Source organism: Oncorhynchus masou, chromosome 23 (genome assembly GCF_036934945.1).
Source record: "Oncorhynchus masou masou isolate Uvic2021 chromosome 23, UVic_Omas_1.1, whole genome shotgun sequence".
Classification (NCBI taxonomy): Eukaryota; Metazoa; Chordata; class Actinopteri; order Salmoniformes; family Salmonidae; genus Oncorhynchus; species Oncorhynchus masou.
Genome location: NC_088234.1, coordinates 22,739,396 through 22,758,448, shown reverse-complemented (window position 1 = coordinate 22,758,448; position 19,053 = coordinate 22,739,396). Strand labels below are relative to the sequence as shown.

The 19,053-nt window shown below is 46.6% G+C and overlaps 1 protein-coding gene across 3 annotated transcripts in view; it reads left to right on the top strand.

Annotated features, from left to right (window-relative positions):
• Positions 1–1,703: 1,703 nt before the first annotated feature.
• The window catches only part of LOC135510599 (phospholipid-transporting ATPase ABCA1-like), a 246,065-nt gene continuing 228,715 nt past the window's right edge, over positions 1,704–19,053 (top strand). For 2 of the 3 annotated variants that reach the window (XM_064931639.1, XM_064931637.1), the window contains exon 1: positions 1,704–1,804. The gene's annotated coding sequence lies outside the window, so the exon portion shown is untranslated. Of the gene's footprint in view, positions 1,805–1,874; positions 1,895–19,053 lie in introns of those variants that run through there. The other variant, XM_064931638.1, reaches the window with a different exon arrangement.

Here is a 19,053-nt window from a genome sequence, read left to right as displayed (position 1 = left end):
TGTGAATTTGATGCATTAGAATTGTACCTATTACCCAGGTTGTGTCCCAAATGGCCCCCTTTCCCTTCTTTTTTCTCTACTTTTGGCCCAATAGTTGTGCACTATAAAGAAAATAGGGTTTCATTTGGGACGCATGTCCAGTTTACGGCTGGGTTAACTGGCTTGGGATCGGCTGGGCCACAGTGTCTGCTGGTTGCCTGTGAGCCCCAACACTTAATTAAATGAAGCAATTACTTTGGGCAGCGGAGGTCTCACCTGGGTGGTATAGGTGTGAATATTTTTTTGATTGAGACTGCGCTCAAACACCACTAGGACGAGCCTCTGCAACCCCCTGAGCTAGCATATGGAATAGAAACATTTTGAAGTGCGCTCAAGAGATCGCAGAGTTGATAAACTTACCAGACCGAGGTCACTTTCCCTCATTTAGAGTTTAGTAATGGAGTTGGTCTTCTGTCATGAATATCCCCCTTTTATATGTTATCCATTAAATATTTAAAAAGTATTAAATGATGGATATCCAACATATGGGTGCTCTTGAAATTCTATGACATACTGTATGATTAGATGAACATTTGGGAATGTATTGAGATTGGTGTGAGGAGCGGAACTGAAGCACCTGATACATTATGAATACAAATATACATTTTAAAATCTACTTAATATAGATACGATTACGTAGAATCAACATAAATGTTAATGCAGGGTCTGAAATAAGCACCAGACTACCTGCCAAACACTGGTAAAAAAGTGTTAGTGGCTGGTGGGCCATTAGGCCATGCTTATCGAATACTAAACATTCTCATATGGCTGCAATGATGCGTTTCCTGTTTGTTTCCTGGCTGCTCCCATAGTAAACATCCTCCTAATATACATAATTATGTCCCCTCAATGCACCGTTGGTATTATAGTTTATCACTGAAAGCAGTAAACCCTTATCCTGTTGTTACCAAATTATATAGTTCCCATAAAACTCGACAGAAAATGCACTTAACCGGCTCTCTGTGATGCATCCACAAGTTGGTCATCAACAGCATCATCAATATCAACAACTTGGCTGTTTCTAAATATGCTCTGCTCGTTCCCATCTGTTCCCTTATAAAATCATATTTGAATAATAAATATAAAGTCAAATTTTGGGTTTGAATTTCTAATGCTTTGTTGAAGATCTGGTGACCGCGGGATGTAATTCAGTATGCAGCTAGTCTTGTAAGAGAATACTTTCGAAGTCCAGGGGCCGTCTGTATCGAGCGTCTCAGAGAAGGAATGCTGATACAGGATCAGTTCAGGCTTTTACATCCTGAATGAATCAGATTACAGACAGGGGAGACCAGGACCATTCTATAGTGACACATCATTTAACTTTATTTTCACACCTAGCCAACAATCCTCAGAAACGTAGTCAAATGATTTGTTTCTCTGTTTAGCTTAGACAATAAAAGATCTTCGGTAACGCTTGACCTAAAGCCTACAGGTATAATGTATTACGATGCGGTTACAAGACATTTTAAGACTTGAGTTATGAGAACGTATGATCTTCTCAAGGCCATGACATCCCTCCCCCTTGATTTTTTACCTCAGCCAATTAAGATAAGACTAGAGTCATCACGTGCTCCTGAGTCGAGCTAAAGGGAGTACGTTGTGTAAGGTATATCTGCACACTATGTACCTCATCACCTATTACCTGAGTACTGTTGCCATGGCAGTCCCTGTAGAGGTCATTTGCATACTGTATAGTGCTAGATAAAAGGGGATAGAGACAGGGAAGTAGAGAAGAGAGAGAGAGAGCAGCCTCAGAGGGAAGAGGGTGAGTACGTTTGGAGTTTACACAGGGTCAATTTCATCTGCGGACTCCAAAATATGTGCTGAGAATAATTATAGTCCAAAGAGCTAGGAGGTAAGTTGCTCATAAATAGATTTGTGGTAACACTTTACGATACAGACATGAACAGGTAGCCTGTTTACATAGAAAGTACATTATAACTATATAGTTGCACTGTAATATACTATAACATGCTTGTCTTTGGGATTCATGAAAACAAGTAACTCTAAGCGTCATTTGGTACCAGTTACCAAGTGTGTTTTTGTGTGTTTTTATGTACATTTTACACCTGAAGTAAGGTGTCATGCGATGCTGCGGGTTGTTAATGTCGCCTAGTGGTTAGAGCACTGGGCCAGTAACCGAAAGGTTGCTGGATCGAATCCCACAGCTGACAAGGTACACATCTGTGGTTCTGCCACTGAGCAAGGCAGTTAAGCCAATGTTCCAAGGACGTGGATGTCAATTATGGCAGCCCCCTGCACCTCTCTGATTCAGAGGTTTTGGGTTAAAAGCGGAAGACACATTTCAGTTGAACGCATTCAGTTGTACAACTGACTAGGTATCCCCCTTTCCCTTTGTTATAGGTGCTAGCTAGTTTCCTCATGGGGCTATGGCTGGGTCAGTATTTTGGCTGAGTCACTGTATTGTCATGTTTTCCATGGCTACATAATGTAATGATCATCATTAGTGGCTTCAATACCAGCGGCTTCGTGTGACTTTAAATGAGGTATCGGTCATTTCTTACAATTTTCTTCAGTAATTTCCTTGTCATGAGATCTATTGTTCACACTTTTTGAATGGCATGCACAAATTATGGATTGTGGCTTTAACAGGTGGGGAGGTAGATGGGTAAAAAAAAAGAAAGACCAAAGCGATCAGATTGGACTTCAGCCTTTTACGTAGTAGTGTCATAACGCTGAACGAAATGATTTAACAAAACCCTGTTGTATTGCTGGTGCGGAGATAAAGGCAATAGGATCCCTTGATAAGGATGTAATAAAATGACAGTCTCATGTCATGTGTTTACCCGAGCACGTGACGAGACAGGAAGAGTTCGAGTGAGTATTCTGTTGGGGTAAAGGTCAGGACAATATATAAGCACCTACTTTTGGCGATACCACATGCTTTGCTATGATCTATTTCCTTCGGACAAGCCGGTTGTCTACTTAATACTTAATGCTCACCTTCAGCAAAAGTGGTACTAAGTGAAGAACACAAACATTTAGATGCCAACGTCAGCTTGATTGACATGTATTAGCTTAAGGTCTTCTCTAATTTAGGTAAACATGCAAGAAGTTGCTTCTAATGTGGATAATTAGCAGCAAACGACTGCGTAATATGCACCAGATTAATATGACTCTACTGTCGTTGATTGATGCTAATAACATGCCGCTTTGAACATCTAAATAGCCTTAGTTCTTGAAGAGTTGCTCTCTTTGCAGTGGCCCATTTTCAACATTTCACAAACAGTTTTGTTACCATGTTTTCAAAACTTAACAGGGGCAGTCTGGGTGGTAGGGTGTGTAAGTAAGGTTTTTTTTTTTTAAGGGGGAAAAGTGGAATGTCATTGTTTATGATTTTATTGCCCTTGCAACCCAATGAAAAACAATTGTTCAGAAATGGGGCAATCTGGAACAACGAAGCAGCCATGTAACCATACTCCAAATCATACAGATCTGGATGGATATGGATGCAATAACTGCCCGTCCATGACATTCAAACGTTAGTTTTATCTATGTTTTCAAGCTATACAGAGTTTAGCATAGATATGTTTTTTTTTACAAAGAAGTAGGTAAAATAAGCTTATATTTAGGTTGTGATGGGGTGCACGTTATATTGTTCAAAAATCAATGACTTCTATATCATTCAATTCAAAGTCCAGACATGGATGTGCCACTTCCAGATTGCGTCTTTAACACACACATAACATGGAACCCAAACCGGCTGCGCGCTTGCACCATCGTGCGCTATCGTGCATACATTTATTTTGTCCCCATATACCAAACGTGATCACGACACGGAGGTTAAAATATCAAAACAAACTCTGAACCAATGACATTAATTTGGAGACAGGTCTAAAAGCATTAAACATGTATGGCAATTTAGCTAGTTAGCTTGCACTTGCTAGCTAATTTGTACTATTTAGTTAGCTTGCTGTTGCTAGCTAATTTGTCTTGAGATATAAACATTGAGTTGTTATTTTACCTGAAATGCACAAGGTCCTTTACTCCGGCAATTAATCAACACATAAAATGGACAACCAAATAGTTTCTAGTCATCTCTCCTCCTTCCGGGCTTTTTCATCTATGAACTTATATGGTGATTGGCATCTACACTTTCATAGTATTACCACGACAACCGGCAAAACATTTCATCTTTCAATCACCCACGTGGGTATAAACAATGGCACGTGGGTACCTGCTTCTATAAACCAATGAGGAGATGAGAGGCAGGATTTGCAGCGCGATCTGCGTCAGAAATAGGAATGACTTCTATTTTGGCCCTATGACAACGCAGACGCTTGTTGGAGAGCGCAAGCAGTCTGGGCGCAATAATGGAATAACATGGAGTTCTAAATTTATTTTGCGATGCTGGCGCACGTGACGTGTCCGGTCTGGTCAGCATGTAACACAATGGCTTTAATGCAGTTGGTTCAATTTTTCTGAATTCAATAACATGTTGAGTTAAAGCCATTGTACAGAATCAGTGGAGGAAGTATGAAACTAGTTGCAATAACGTCGTCATGACACTATTTACGACTTCAATATTACTTCAAGGTCATACTGGTTGTATAAAACAGTTGTGTTAACGTTAACTCATTCAAAACCAAAAAGTGACACACTAAATCTGTCCCCACTTGGTCAGAGAAGGAAGGCCAAGGTAGGCCAGGTAGTGTATGGCTGAAGTGTACACAAAGTTGATTGAACTAAAGGGATAGTTCATCCAAATTACAAAATGCCATATTGATTTCCCTACCCTGAAATCAGTCTATGTACAAGGTTAGACATCAATCCATATTTTATTTAGTTTACCTGGCCACTGTCTCCAAATGGAAGGAAACCAATGTAAATGTTGCAATTTGTGTGAACTATCCTTTTGTAATGGTTTTCTTGTGGGGAAAGAGAGGCGGACCAAAATGCAGCGTGGTTAGTTTTGTGCATCTTTAATAAAGATGAAAGTACTACAGTTTACAAAACAAAAAACGTGAAAAAAACAAAACAGTCCTATCTGGTGCCACAAACACAAAGACAGGAACAATTACCCACAAAACCCAACACAAAAACAGGCTACCTAAATATGGTTCCCAATCAGAGACAATGACTAACACCTGCCTCTGATTGAGAACCATATCAGGCCTAACATAGAAATGGACAAACCAGGCACACAACATAGAATGCCCACCCAGCTCACGTCCTGACCAACACTAAAACAAGAAAACACACACAAGGTGCGGACTCCGAACGCACAACCTAAACCTATAGGGGAGGGTTTGGGTGGGCATCTGTCCGCGGTGGCGGCTCTGGCACTGGACGTGGACCCCACTCCATAATTGTCTTAGTCCCCCTCCTTAGCGTCCCTTGAGTGGCGACCCTCGCCACTAACCTTGGCCTAGGAACCCTAACAACGGGCCACACTGGACTGAGGGGCAGCTCCGGACTGAGGGGAAGCTCAGGACTGAGAAGAAGCTCAGGACTGAGAAGAAGCTCAGGACTGAGAAGAAGCTCAGGACTGAGAAGAAGCTCAGGCAGGTTTATAAATCGAGCAGATCCTGGCTGGCTGGCGGTTCTGGCAGATCCTGGCTGGCTGGTGGTTCCGGCAGATCCTGGCTGAATGGTGGATCCTGGCTAAATGGCGGATCCTGGCTGACTGGCGGATCTGGAAGATCCTGGCTGACTGGCGGATCCTGGCTGACTGGCGGATCCTGGCAGTTCTGGCGGATCCTGGCTGAATGGTGGATCCTGGCTGAATATCAGTTCTGGCAGATCCTGGCTGAATGGCGGATCTGGAAGATCCTGGCTGACTAGTGGATCCTGGCTGACTGGCGGATCCTGGCTGACTGGCAGTTCTAGCAGATCCTGGCTGAATGGTGGATCCTGCCTGAATGGCGGATCCTGGGGGATCCTGGCTGACTGGCGGATCCGGCAGATCCTGGCTGAATGGCGGATTCTGGCTGAATGGCGGATCCTGGCTGACTGGCGGTTCCAGCAGATCCTGGCTGAATGGCGGATCCTGGCTGACTGGTGGATCCTGGCTGACTGGCGGATCCTGGCTGACTGGCGGATCCTGGCTGACTGGCAGTTCTGGCAGATCCTGTCTGAATGGCGGATCCTGGCTGAATGGCAGATCCTGGCTGAATGGCAGATCCCGGCTGAATGGCAGATCTGGTGGCGCTGGGCAGACTGGCGGTACTGACGGCGCTGGGCAGACTGGCGGCACTGACGGTGCTGGGCAGACTGGCGGTGCTGGGCAGACTGGCGGCACTGGGCAGACTGGCGGCGCTGGCGGTGCTGGGCAGACAGGTGGCTCAGGCGGCGCTGGGCAGACTGGCGGCACTGGCGGCGCTGGGCAGACTGGCAGTTCTGGCAGATCCTGGCTGAATGGCGGATCCTGGTTGAATGGCAGATCCTGGCTGAATGGCAGATCCTGGCTGACTGGCGGATCCTGGCTGACTGGCAGTTCTGGCAGATCCTGTCTGAATGGCGGATCTTGTGGCGCTGGGCAGACTGGCGGCACTGGCGGCGCTGGGCAGACTGGCGGCGCTGGTCAGACTGGCGGCACTGGCGGCGCTGGGCAGACTGGTGGCGCTGGGCAGACTGGCGGCACTGACGGTGCTGGGCAGACTGGCGGCGCTGGCGGTGCTGGGCAGACAGGTGGCTCAGGCGGCGCTGGGCAGACTGGCGGCGCTGGGCAGACTGGCAGTTCTGGCAGATCCTGGCTGAATGGCGGATCTTGTGGCGCTGGGCAGACTGGCGGCACTGGCGGCGCTGGGCAGACTGGCGGCGCTGGTCAGACTGGTGGCACTGGCGGCGCTGGGCAGACTGGTGGCGCTGGGCAGACTGGCGGCACTGACGGTGCTGGGCAGACTGGCGGCGCTGGGCAGACTGGCGGCGCTGGGCAGACAGGTGGCTCAGGCGGCGCTGGGCAGACTGGCAGTTCTGGCAGATCCTGGCTGAATGGCGGATCCTGGTTGAATGGCGGATCCTGGCTGACTGGCGGATCCTGGCTGACTTGCGGATCCTGGTTGACTGGCGGATCCTGGCTGACTGGCAGATCCTGGCTGACTGGCAGATCCTGGCTGACTGGCAGATCCTGGCTGACTGGCAGTTCTCGCAGATCCTGTCTGAATGGCGGATCTTGTGGCGCTGGGCAGACTGGCGGCACTGACGGTGCTGGGCAGACTGGCGGCGCTGGCGGTGCTGGGCAGACAGGTGGCTCAGGCGGCGCTGGGCAGACTGGCGGCGCTGGGCAGACTGGCAGTTCTGGCAGATCCTGGCTGAATGGCGGATCTTGTGGCGCTGGGCAGACTGGCGGCACTGGCGGCGCTGGGCAGACTGGCGGCGCTGGTCAGACTGGTGGCACTGGCGGCGCTGGGCAGCCTGGTGGCGCTGGGCAGACTGGCGGCACTGACGGTGCTGGGCAGACTGGCGGCGCTGGGCAGACTGGCGGCGCTGGGCAGACTGGCGGCGCTGTGCAGACAGGTGGCTCAGGCGGCGCTGGGCAGACTGGCAGTTCTGGCAGATCCTGGCTGAATGGCGGATCCTGGTTGAATGGCGGATCCTGGCTGACTGGCGGATCCTGGCTGACTGGCGGATCCTGGCTGACTGGCAGATCCTGGCTGACTGGCAGATCCTGGCTGACTGGCAGTTCTCGCAGATCCTGTCTGAATGGCGGATCTTGTGGCGCTGGGCAGACTGGCGGCACTGGCGGAGCTGGGCAGACTGGCGGCGCTGGTCAGACTGGCGGCACTGGCGGCGCTGGGCAGACTGGCGGCGTTGGGCAGACTGGCGGCGCTGGGCAGACTGGCGGCGCTGGGCAGACTGGCGGCGCTGGGCAGACGGGTGGCTCAGGCGGCGCTGGACAGAGAAGCTCTGGCGCCTCTGGACTGAGAGGCTCTGGCGCCTCTGGACTGAGAGGCTCTGGCGCCTCTGGACTGAGGGGCGGACACTCTGGTAGCGCCGGACAGGCGGGAGCACCTGTGTTGATGGAACGGAGAGACAGCCTGGTGCAGGGTGCCGGCACTGGTGGTACCGGGCTGGGGACACACACCTGAGGGCGAATGCCTTGCATACTACGCCAAATCAACTCCTCTCTCTCTTCACACTCCCCCAATTCTATTAACACCTCCTCGAGTGTCTCCTCATCTCCCATCCGTTCACTCTCCTCCATTCTGTCCAATAACTCCCCAATAACCCTCTCAGACTCAGCCCTCAGCTTCGCCGATAGCTCCGATAACATCCATGGCTCCTTACGGTTAACAGGGTAAGTTGGCTCAGGTCTGGCTCCTGCCTCTGCCACACTCTCCCTGTGTCCCCCCCCAAGAAATTTTTGGGGGTGCCTCTCGGGCTTCCAGCCGCTTTGCCGTGCTAGCTCCTCATAATGCCGCCTCTCTGCTTTCGCTGCCACCAGCTCGGCTTTGGGGCGCCAATATTCCCCTGGCTCTGCCCAGGGTCCTTTCCCGTCAAGGATCTCCTCCCAAGTCCATTCTTCCAAATAGTGCAGCCTCTCCCACTGCTGCTGCTGCTGTTGCTCCTGCTTCTGCTGCCTCTGTTTACCATGCCGCTTGGTCCTTGGTTGGCGGGTAATTCTGTAATGGTTTTCTTGTGGGGAAAGAGAGGCGGACCAAAATGCAGCGTGGTTAGTTTTGTGCATCTTTAATAAAGATGCAAGTACTACAATTTACAAAACAAGAAACATGAAAAAAACAAAACAGTCCTATCTGGTGCCACAAAGACAGGAACAATTACCCACAAAACCCAACACAAAACAGGCTACCTAAATATGGTTCCCAATCAGAGACAATGACTAACACCTGCCTCTGATTGAGAACCATATCAGGCCTAACATAGAAATGGACAAACCAGACACACAACATAGAATGCCCACCCAGCTCACGTCCTGACCAACACTAAAACAAGGAAAACACACACGAACGATGGTCAGAACGTGACACCTTTTAATATTAATGAGTGTCGAGATTCATTTTCTCCTATAAAATTCTCATTAGCTGAATACGTGAAAATGTAACACTGCATGCTTCAGAATACTTACTGTAAGACACTACCATTTACAGGGTCATGCCTCTTCAGAAGCGAGCAAATAACATTCCATTAAGCCAAATTGCATGTAATTGTTTCTACATGGAGAAATCAAACAGGCCGCACAGCATAACTGCTCCGGTGCAGAGGCAAACCTTTCAAGACGACCATTTGAGGCCCCATCTTGAGCGTGCATTTTATAAATAGGAAATTACCTTCTGCATTTTTTATAACAAAGGTTTCTGGTTATGTCAGAGCTTTTTTTTTTTACCCAATGATGTTGTCTGTGTAGAGCGTAATGAAATATTCAAGTAAAGCAGAGACAAATACATTACCTATTGCACACTGAGTTTCTGAAGGCTGTGGATGTCAGGAGCCTGAGCGAAATGTATTTATACAAAGTAAACACGTTGTACTTTGTGAGGGCCACACAATATGCAGCCTTTGTTATACAGTAGCTACAGCCTTTAATAACGTGAATGTAGATATTGAACGGCATTTAAGTTGCTGTTAATAAGAATGTTCTCAGTCAACTCACCAGTGGTGGAAAAAGAACCCAATTGTCATACTTGAGTAAATGAAAAGATAACTTAATAGAAAATGACTCAAGTAAAAGTGAAAGTCACCCAGTAAAAGTCAAAGTATTTGGTTTTAAATATACTTAAGTGTCAAAAGTAAAAGTGTAAATAATTTCAAAATCCTTATATTAACTAAACCAGATGCCACCATTTTCTTGATTTTTTAAAATATTTATTTACAGATAGCCAAGAGCCTACTCCAACACTCAGGAATCATTTACAAACAAAGGATGTGTGTTTAGTGAGTCCGCCAGATTTGAGGCAATAATTCATGTTGCAAAATTTAGTAATTGTTTCAACCTGGTCCTGAATAACCCTTGCCAGCTGTTCAGGAATAGCTTGGCCGAAATAGGGACGACAATACCTTGAAGGGACCATTCCATGGCCATGTTTTAAAGCACAGATGTTCTGGGGAATTAGTTTGGGTGTTTAAGAGTTATTCTGGAGGGAAGTAGCATCAAGGAGTGAACAGAAGGCCCTTGGCCCTCCGTCAATGCACTGTTGGTGGTATACTCTACTCTGGCTTTGTAAAGCTTTAGTTACCAAAATGTCTGTGACATTGCAGGTTTAAGTCCACTTTTAGGTTTTTACTATACAGTGCCTAGGCTTTTTTGGTTAGTGGTCTGGTGATTCTGGAATGTGCTGTATTATTATGCAGAGTTTACCTCCTGCAATGGCACATAAAATATGTTAAATGTGGTGGTTGTCTACAGTAACCCAGGCAACACTTATTTTTGTTACTATACACTACAGGTCAAAAGTTTTAGAACACTTACTCATTCAAGGATTTTTCTTTATTTTTACTATTTTCTATATTGTGGAATAATAGTGAAGACATTAAAACTATGAAATAACACATATGGAATCAAATAGCCATCCTTTGCCTTGATGACAGCTTTCCACACACTTGGCATTCTCTCAACCAGCTTCACCAGGAATGCTTTTTCAACAGTCCTGAAGGAGTTCCCACAAATGCTTAGCACTTGTTGGCTGCTTTTTCTTCACTCTGCGGTCCGACTCATCCCAAACCATTTCAATTTGGTTGAGGTCGGGGGGATTGTGGAGGCCAGGTCATCTGATGCAGCAGTCGATCACTCTCCTCCTTGGTCAAATAGCCCTTTCACAGACTGGAGGTGTGATGGGTAATTGTCCTGTTGAAAAACAAATGATAGTCCCACTAAGTGCTTACCAGATGGGATGGTATATCACTGCAGAATGTTGTGGTAGCCATGCAGGCGAAGTATGTCTCAAAAAGACACAGCGTTTGGAACCAAAAATCTCTAATTTGGACTCCAGACCAAGGGACAAATTTCCTCCAGTCTAATGTCCATTGCTCCTGTTTCTTGGCCCAAGCAAGGCTCTTCTTATTGATGTCCTTTATTAGTGGTTTCTTTGCAGCAATTCGACCTTGAAGGCCTGATTCACGCAGTCTCATCTGAACAGTTGATGTTGAGATGTGTCTGTTACTTGAACTCTGTGAAGCATTTATTTGGGCTGCAATTTCTGAGGCTGGTAACTCTTATGAACTTATCCTCTGCAGTAGAGGTAACTCTGGGTCTTCCATTCCTGTGGTGGTCCTCAAGGGAGACGGTTTCATCATAGCGCTTGATGGTTTTTGTGACAGTACTTGAAGAAACTTTAAAAGTTCTTGACATTTTCCGTATTGACTGACCTTCATGTCTTAAAGTAATGATGGGCTGTCGTTTCTCTTTGCTTATTTCAGCTGTTCTTGTCATAATATGGACTTGGTATTTTACCAAATAGGGCTATCTTCTGTATACCCCCTACCTTGTCACAACACTGATTGGCTCAAACGCATTTAGAAGGAAAGAAATTCCACATATCAAGACACACCTATTAATTGAAATGCGTTCAAGGTGACTACCTCGTGAAGCTGGTTGTGAGAATGCCAAGAGTGTGCAAAGCCGTCATCAAGGCAAAGGGTGGCTATTTGAAAAAAATAAAATACATTTGGATCTATTTAACACTTTTATGGTTACTACATGATTCTACATGTGTTATTTAATACTTCTGATGTCTTCACTATTATTCTACAATGTAGAAAATAGTCCAAATAAAGAAAAAGACCTTGAATGAAGTGTTCTTGTCACGCCTTGGTCTTAGTATTTTGTGTTTTAGTTAATTAGTTGGTTAGGCCAGGGTGTGACATGGGTTCATTGTTTGTTGTAATTCTTAGTGGGGTTTTTTAGTTATTGGGATTGTAGCTGATTAGGGGTGTGTGTTACATAGATTTGGCTGCCTGAGGCGGTTCTCAATCAGAGTCAGGTGATTCTCGTTGTCTCTGATTGGAAACCGTATTTAGGTAGCCTGGGTTTCACTTTGTATTTCGTGGGTGATTGTTCCTGTCTCTGTGTTAGTGTTCACCAGACAGGCTGTATAGGTTTTTCACGTTCCGTTTGTTGTTTTTTCATGTATCGTCGTTTGTTCAATTAATAAACATGAGTAACCAACACGCTGCATTTCGGTCCGACTCCCTTTCGACAAACGAAGAACGTTGTTACAGAATCACCCAACACACACGGACCGAGCAGCGTGTCAACAGGCAGGAGCAGCCCAAAAAGGAGCTGCGTATTAAGGATCCTTGACGGGAGAGGACCCTGGGCTAAACCAGGGGAGTGTAGCCGCCCAAAGGTGCAGCAGGCGAAGAGGAAACAGGAGCAGCCCAAAGAGGAGTACAGTATGGATTATACGACGTGGGAAGAAATAGACAGGTGGGCGGCCGACCCAGAGAGAGTGCCGGAGCCCGCCTGGGATTCGCTGGAGCAGTGCAAAGAGGGCTATAGGAGAATGGAGTCGGAAAAAAAGACACGGCGGCGCAGAGCGAAGCCCCAAAAATTTCTTGGGGCAGCTCAGAGGGGGAGTGGCTGAGTCAGGAGACAGACCTGAGCCAACTCTCCCTGTTTATCGTGAAGAGGCAAGGAGGAGACCAGAACCGGTGTTGGAGGTGAGCGAAGCAGAGACTGTGAAGGAGTTAATGGGGAAATTGGAGGAGAAAGTAATGAGGGAGTTGCTAGTTTGGTGCTTTAGGTACAATATTCGTCCGACGGAGCGTGTCAGGGATTTAATGGCACCTGGGTCAGCGCTCCATACTAGTCCTGAGGTGCGTGTTAGTCGGCTGGTGAAAAATGTGCCAGCCTCACGCACTAGGCCTCCTGTGTACCTACCTAGACTTGCACGTCCTGTGCCAGTCCTGCTCTCAGGCTCTCCAGTACATCTTCACGGTCCAGTCCATCCTGTGCCACCTTCACACACCAGTCCTCCGATGGTAGCTCCCCGCACCAGGCTTCCTGTGCGTGTCCTCTATCCAGTACCACCTCCACACCCCAGCCCTCCGGTAGCAGCTCCCCGCACTAGGCTTCCTGTGCGCGTCCTCGGCCCAATACCACCAGTGCCAGCACCACGCATCAGGCCTACAGTGCGCCTCGCCTGTTCAGCGCAGCCAGCGCTTTCTCCCTCTCCTGCGCTGTCGGAGTCTCCCGCCTGTTCAGCGTTTCTAGAGCCTTCCTCCTCTACAGCGCTGCCGGAGCCTCCTGCCTGTATGGAGCAGCTAGAGCTGCCAGTCTGCATGGAGCAGCCAGAGCTGCCAGTCTGCATAGAGCAGCTAGAGCTGCCAGTCTGCATGGGGCAGCCAGAGCTGTCAGTCTGCTTGGAGCAGCCAGAGCTGCCGGTCTGCTTGGAGCAGCCAGAGCTGCCGGTCTGCATGGAGCAGCCAGAGCTGCCAGTCTGCATGTAGCAGCTAGAGCTGCCAGTCTGCATGGGGCAGCCAGAGCTGTCAGTCTGCTTGGAGCTGCCAGAGCTGCCAGCCTGGATGGAGCAGCTAGAGCTGCCAGTCTGCATGGGGCAGCCAGAGCTGTCAGTCTGCTTGGAGCAGCCAGAGTTGCCAGTCTGCATGGAGTTGCCAGTCTGCATGGAGTTGCCAGTCTGCATGGAGCTGCCAGTCTGCAAGGAGCTGCCAAAGCTGTTAGTCTGCATGGAACAGTCAGAGCTGTCAGTCTGCAAGAAGCCGCCAGAGCTGTCAATCTGTAAGGAGCAGCCAGAGCCGCCAGTCAGCATGGAGCAGCCAGAGCCGCCAGTCAGCATGGAGCAGCCAGAGCCGCCAGTCAGCATGGAGCAGCCAGAGCCGCCAGTCAGCATGGAGCAGCCAGAGCCGCCAGTCAGCATGGAGCAGCCAGAGCCGCCAGTCAGCATGGAGCAGCCAGAGCCGCCAGTCAGCATGGAGCAGCCAGAGCCGCCAGTCAGCATGGAGCAGTCAGAGCCGCCAGTCAGCATGGAGCAGCCAGAGCCGTCAGTCAGCCAGACTCTTCCAGATCTGCCAGTCAGCCAGACTCTTCCAGATCTGCCAGTCAGCCAGGCACCGCCAGTCAGCCAGGATCTGTCAGATCTGCTAGTCAGCCAGGATCCGCCAGTCGGCCAGGATCTGCCAGTCAGCCAGGATCCGCCAGTCAGCCAGGATCTGCCAGATCCGCCAGTCGGCCAGGATCCGCCAGTCGGCCAGGATCCGCCAGTCGGCCAGGATCCGCCAGTCGGCCAGGATCCGCCAGTCAGCCAGGATCCGCCAGGATCCGCTAGTCAGCCAGGATCTGCCAGATCTGATAGTCAGCCAGGATCTGCCGGATTCAACTGCCTGGCTGGGCTTCATCTCAGTACTGGGCTTCATCTCAGTACTGGGCTTCTTCTCAGTACTGGGCTTCTTCTCAGTCCCGAGCTGCCCCTCAGTCCCGAGCTGCCCCTCAGTCCCGAGCTGCCCCTCAGTCCCGAGCTGCCCCTCAGTCACTAGCTGCTCCTCTGTTCAGTGGGGTTCTGGGTGAGGACTATTCGGCCATGGTCGGCGGCGAGGGTAGATTATCCCAGGACGCGAAGGGGAGGAACTATGACATTTATGGAGTGGGGTCCACGTCCCGAGCCGGAACCGCCACCATGGACAGACGTCCACCCGGACCCTCCCTATGGTTTTGAGGTGCGTTCGGGAGTCCGCACTTTAGGGGTGGGGTTCTGTCACGCCTTGGTCTTAGTATTTTGTGTTTTAGTTAATTAGTTGGTCAGGCCAGGGTGTGACATGGGTTTATTGTTTGTTGTAATTCTTAGTGGGGTTTTTTAGTTATTGGGATTGTGGCTGATTAGGGGTGTGTGTTACATAGGTTTGGCTGCCTGAGGCGGTTCTCAATCAGAGTCAGGTGATTCTCGTTGTCTCTGATTGGGAACCGTATTTAGGTAGCCTGGGTTTCACTTTGTATTTCGTGGGTGATTGTTCCTGTCTCTGTGTTAGTGTTCACCAGACAGGCTGTTTGTTCCATTTGTTGTTTTTGTTTTTTCATGTATCGTCGTTTGTTCAATTAATAAACATGAGTAACCAACACGCTGCATTTCGGTCCGACTCTCTTTCGACAAACGAAGAACGTCGTTACAGTTCTAAAACTTTTGACCGGTAGTGAATGTGTTTTTGTCTGCGTAGTTAATGTCATATGACTTTTTTCATGATGCAAACATTAAACAAATGCTGCAGTCATAGGCAGGCCTTGATGTTCAAGCTACATTCTCTGGACTCATTTCAAAAAAACATTTGGTTAGATGATTAATCAGAAGCACCTGCCAAATACTGCTGTGCTGATGTAATTTGTTTTATTGTTTTAATCTGATATACACTGAGTGTACAAAACATTAAGGACACCTCTTTCCATGGAATAGACTGACCAGGTGAATCTAGGTGAAAGCTACAGTATAATCCCTTATTGATGTCACTTGTTAAATCCACTTCAATCAGTGTAGAAGAATGGGGGAGACAGGTTAAAGAAGGGCTCGTGGTAATGGTAATGGTATCGAATAACGGAGCGGAATGAGTGGAATGGTATCAAATACATGGTTTCCACGTGTTTGATGTCATTCCTTTTGCTCTGTTCTGTTCTGCCATTTTGATGAGCCGTCCTGCCCTCAGCAGCCTCCACTGATCTATACCCATGTAAATCTACAGGGATATTACCTTGAGTGCGGACAATGTGTACATGTCAGCCTTCATCTTCCTGACGGATCGTGTTGAGTAGGATGTCCCGCTTCTATCACAATAATGATCACTTGTAAAATCAGTACTTCTGCCACTGACGAGATATGTAGGTTAATGAAGCTGACCTGAAAATACCTTTTACCAAGTTTAATTCACATTTGAATGCCGAGCTGTAGTTTCCCGTATTAATATAACTTAGTGACTGAAGACCTCATCAATGTCAACTCAAATACCACAATATTTAGAGAGGAATGTGTTGGATACTGATGTGTCTTACCAGGGAGTGATTTATTGGGAAAAGCTGGTAATGATACCAGTATACTTGCGTGACCCAGCAATTCACCTCTCCCCTTAGGCACTAATTGAAATTAACTTAGCCATAAGCCGTCCCCTTGAACCTGCCTCAGCGACTTTTACGATTCCCACTTATAAATAGAGCGTGTAATAGAGAGGGGGATAAAGAACAACAGGGATAGATGGAGGGCCAAGGAGAAGAGGAGAGGGAGTAGCAAGAAAGATGGAGAAGGGGGGAGGCATTTGCTCTTTGGAAGGGGTGGAACATTCTCTGCCCTCCGATCGGATGACAAAATATCTGTTTACACGTTCCATCATTGCGGGAGTTGAAATAATGCACTCTGATTTAGTAAGTCCCCAAATGCCAGGCATGCATCAGCACTTTATCTCATACTACATGCCTGTTATTTTCTTTTTCTCTCTCCTCTGCCTCGCTCTGTGCTCTGTTCTTGGCTCTTTGGAACTAATGACACCATTGAGACGTCTTGTGGCACAGCAACATATTTCAATTATTCAGAAGTGTTCCCTCTGTCACTAGGAGGAAATGTTTTTATGGAAAACCCGTAGTGAAGTGTGCGGCTGACTTTTTGTTTGGTCTGTATTGACATTTTTCTTTGGGTACAAAATCAAACATGTTATGGTAATATTTCAAAAGATTTATTAACCTCTGTGATCCACTTCCAGGTAGCTGTTGATGCCCCTCCTATTCCTATATTGCAACCATCTCTCCTACGTCTGTATATAGTATGGTATAAGATGTATGTATGCATTTCCTCATTTCTGCATAAACGGTAAGAGTTGTTAAAAAGTAGAACATAGTTCATAGTACCTTTGCAGATCAAATCCATAGAACTAACAAGACTCTTAAGAAGTTGGAGTTTACAGGTTTGGTTTTGTCTGTTACTTAGAGGAAACAGTAGTTTAACGCTAATGGATTTGGAAACATGGATATACAGTAACCTCAACTTCCCCATGACAGTAAATAAAAGATTTACGAAGTAGGCCTAGCGGTAAATAATGTAAACATACAGGGTGAAAATGGAAGGAAGAGGAAATGGATAGTTAAAAGCAAAATATTTGTCCTGGGCTCTGCCTCAGGCTAAAACGCAAATCCTCTATCCTAACCTTTTGCTCCTAAAGTCCTACAAGTCTTTATGTAGGACATGTTACAGTATCTCAAAGCAGCTTAAAACAGAATACTATACACATACTGTAGCTATCCTAGCTTAAGGTCAATCTATTTGGCCTATGATTTACATATACAGTGTCTGATGTCTGGTGAATTGTTAGCTCTGGTCCAGGGCATTAGTCTTTGTTCCTTTACGTTCACCAATGCCCTGGACCAGATCTTGTCTACCGTAGTGGTAGTACTACCAAAATGAAGTGAGAGTTGATTAGGTACATTATTGAGATGGTAAATCACCAGGTTATTATTTGGATTGGAAAAAGCAGTGGTGATGTCTAGTGTAACCGTAATAGAATGCAGAAAAAGGTAAGAGTGTCAATGATGGACCCAAAACCTAGTAAGGGTCTTCCTGTTGTGCAATTATTCAGTTTTTAATAAAGGTCACGATGAGTGTAAAATGCCATCGTATATCAATGTATGGTTATTATCTGTTTAATCAATGTGCCATGGCCACTAAAATGTTTCGTAAATCTTTTCAGTAATGCCTGAAATCGGGAAAAGAAAACAAACAGAAAAAAATGGTATCTATGTTGATTTGTTGGCAATCAATTATCATACAACTGGTTTGAGTGAGGTTGGAACCAGGTGCAGAGAACAGACCAGATGAGGAATCGGTGGTTAAGGATAAACATAATACTTTACTGAGAAATGGTAGCCGCCGCATCACCGTACACTTGAAAAACAACAGGCGATACGTCTCAAACTCAATCATGAAACGAACGCACACGGGGAACAGATTCAAGCTCCTGCAAAGGACAACAGAAAACACACCTCTTCAGGGAAATCATAATGAGTAAATATGACACACCTGAGTGTCTGTAATGTCTCTAGGGCGGTCTCTGCCGCCCTCTGGTGACAGGTAGAACCATGACAGTTTGTGCCTAGAATTCACATATTGTAACGGTACATTTTACATATGAGCAACCATCTGGGATTGCTCCGTTCTTTTTAGGCATTTTAAATAAATGCTATTATAATACAGGGATATTATAATATAATCCTCATGAGTTTAGTTCAACTGTCTTACCCCATCAGAACCCAAATTATAAGCAAGTTGCATCCCACTCTTTATACCAGTGCAATTCTAAACAAACACTCTATAGCTTCAAAACATGGCGAAAACGATCATTTTGACATGATGCACAGTATGGACTGTTCGTGCATCCGTAGCTCTGTCTATTAATTTGAGAGTGGTGTATCAAGCCCAGTCCCTCAGCTCTTTACCAATCCCAGATTGCCCCTTACAACAATGAATAAAACATACTCAGTAAATAATGACTATACTGTAAATACTACATATGAAATAAATAGCTGCCTCTTATCTTTAGACTGAATTATTTGGAATGTAATGCACATTTCATTCTTCATAATGACTTCCCTGTGGATGCATGTACAAGGAATATACCCTATAAGCAATGCATTTCTATCCTTTATTAAGTTGCTGGAGTGTTGCGATTGATTCTATGTTAGATCAGCTTTTATATTGCAGTTAGATTGTAAGGTTCTATAAGTCCACTAACCCCACTACCCCTTCCCTAATTGGAGTAAACTAATTGACAACAATATCTAGGCTTCTACTTTCTGTTTACACACACTATATACATTTTATGGACACCGTATATTTTATATTAGCTATCTTTTTTTGGTTTGTTTTTAGTCCCACCCTTCAGCTACCCTCAACCCCTCCCATCTATCACTGAAAACCATCCAGTTTCTATTTGCCATATATTTTTTACCTGGGTCCTGAACCTTTCTATTCTCATAGTATCTACAGATTGTAAATGAAAGATGAACATTTTTACTAGGAGTATTATTGTATTATTGATCAGTTGACCATGGCTTTTAAAGTCTCCCAGCAGTGCTATTTGCAGAGTTAGCTCCAGGTAAATGTTGCAATTCTT